The following is a 2,775-nucleotide window of genomic DNA, read 5'->3' on the forward strand; positions in this document are numbered from 1 at the left end:
GTATTCTCAAATAAGTCGAGAAAAAAAAAATAAAAAGTAGGAGTAACACAGTTTTGACGCACAGCTGAGTACATTGTTCACACGGGGACTTGAAAGTCATTCTGATAGAAATTGATTTTAAATGTAGGCGTATAATCGTCAAGTGGAATATTATAATCCAACGAACGGAACGCGTACGTATAGGGTTGGACTTCACAACAAATCGTTTAATGATAATGATGGAATCGCTGTGCTGTCAAGAGGCCGGAAACGAGACTTTTGGTGTCGTCTATACAGACCATGATATTAAATACAGCCACAAACCTATTATACACTGTGCAATCGTGTGGAAAATTAATAAACGCCACTTGAAACTAGTTGAAACCCTATTGTTTGAATTGCGCGGCAACTGAATGGATTTTGATTAAACATTTCGAGTGCTGTTCAACGCCGCCTTATACACATATTAAGTCTTTATATACTACGCATGTAATAATGTAATATTATATATTATGCGAAGTCGTTCGTACACGATGATGATGTTATGTCCGCGTGAAACGACATTCAAATAATATAGTAATATTATTATATAGGAAGTCGATGACGTTTGTTTTTACGACCAACAACGCCGAACGGAGTTTCAATATAGTTAATTATTTTAATTATTATTATCATAATGGTTATTGGAGAACTCAAATACGCCTTGAGCTACAGTCATCGTAGTGCTGCACACTTTCTGTGACAATAAAGGTAGGTTTAACTATGGTAATATTATACTCAACTAACTTCGGTAAGCAAATTCAATTAAACTGTAATACACGGCATAATATAACAAATTCGACGATCTTTTAACAAACAATCGACAATAACGATACCTGGTAAGTTATTGTTGTTTTTCTAGTACAAAAAATAAGCTATTGCAGGCGTTATAGATTTTGTAATGTTTTTTTTTTTTTTTTTTTTTTATATAAAATAATAGAGATTGCAATTATTATGTACAAAACAAGTATAGTTTATGCGGTGAGGTTTTCAACATTGTCATATTTAATAATTGTTTATAGAACGATCGAGCATGATACATGGTATTGGTTCAAACAGATAACGAAAACCAATTTTATAATCCATATAAAAAGTTGAATAACCTAGAAAAATGATTTTTTGGCTTTTGGTCTACAATTTTTAAGAAATCAAAGATGCATTTTCGAATTAATAATGAGTTACAGCAAAACAAGGTAAAAAAAAAAAAATATCTAATAAAATATTATCAGACACTTTAATTAAATATATAATATACTACCTATATACTTACAACAAATTCATTGATCAATATAAATAATTATTATTATTTACCAAAATATATTATTTATAATCTTAATCATTATGGTCAATAAAATTAAATTATAGGTTTGATTAAAAATACAACTTATACATTGTACAAAAAGTAATTTAAAACAAAATTGGTCACTACAAGGATCGTCTTATATATACAAATTTAAATTTAAGTAACAATATTAATATTAAAAACATTTATTTTTTATTCTTGTGGCAATAAAATATCTGACATTTTCATGAATTATATATCTGTAATTTATAATTAGAACAATTGACGTCGATTCCAAGAATAATTATTGATAATATACTTATATATCTGAATATAACTCACATGTATTTTGACACCGACAATGTTTACCCTTCGATGACATTATCCGTATATGAATGCGACCGATTTTCTGGTAAACTTAAGCATCGTTCTAGTCGAGGTTAAATTTGTCGTGCGTGAAGATTTCACGATTTTATATTTTTGTACCACTTGCTTTGCCCCACATATACCTATATGGTAATCTTATGCACGTGCGATATATCATCTCGTACAGACGAGCCCAAAGGTCGTTCTAACGACAGAAGAAACGTCTATATAAATAATAATATATAGTAATGATTCGCGAAAACCGATAAATCCGATTTAAAATAAAAAATCATAGCGATTGGACAAATCACTGTAAATATTTTATAACGTTGTATAATTTAATACTTTTAATCATACGATAATTGTACATGTACCTACTATGTGTACGACACAGTTGGGTAAGTTGGTTGTTGTACAAGACCATCACACTTAAATCTTTTCGTACACGGTTCCAAACAAGTTTCATTGTTATAGCTCAACAAGTTATGGAACATTTGTAATTTTTAATAAAGCACAAAACACTTATCAGCTTCTATATAAAATAGAAATATTAAAATATTAATATTATTTAATATATTTTATCGATTTAAAACAATGTTATTATCTATATAAATTATATAATATTGTTATTCATAAATAATACGTAAAGTTATACAGATAATATAGTACCTATATTTATAAAGTAAAACATGAATACTAAATATTAAAACTATTAATAATTCATTATTAATGTTTTATTATCTATTGGTTTAATACAATATCCTCTATATTCAACATAATAATTTCGGTTTTAAATATTATAATCGTTATTATCAAAGTTATTGTTTACATTATTACTATATATTATTATGCAGGTAATGTTATGAATATTTAATACAATTATTACGTATGATAAAATTAGAAATATGCTAACAGTCTTTGTCTACCTTACTGGTATTCGTGTAACTTTTATACAAATAATAAAAACAATTAAAATTAAAATTAAAAAAACTTGACAATTTTCAGAGTATTTTAAAATTTTAAAAATGTTGATAAAAAAATAAATCAAATTAAAATATTCAAGCTTACGGCTTTAATTAGTTTAATATATATGTGTATTAAATAAGGGT

At 26.7% G+C, this 2,775-nt stretch overlaps 1 long non-coding RNA gene across 1 annotated transcript in view; it reads left to right on the plus strand.

The window, feature by feature from the left end:
- Positions 1–519: 519 nt before the first annotated feature.
- Positions 520–2,775, plus strand: part of LOC112599761 — an 8,175-nt gene continuing 5,919 nt past the window's right edge. The window contains exons 1-2 of the long non-coding RNA XR_003114964.1: positions 520–729; positions 1,041–1,211. This is a non-coding gene — a long non-coding RNA (uncharacterized LOC112599761). The remainder of the gene's footprint in view (positions 730–1,040; positions 1,212–2,775) is intronic.

The sequence above is a fragment of the Melanaphis sacchari genome, unplaced genomic scaffold, assembly GCF_002803265.2.
Source record: "Melanaphis sacchari strain LSU unplaced genomic scaffold, SCAv2.0 Contig54_pilon_pilon, whole genome shotgun sequence".
NCBI lineage: Eukaryota > Metazoa > Arthropoda > Insecta > Hemiptera > Aphididae > Melanaphis > Melanaphis sacchari.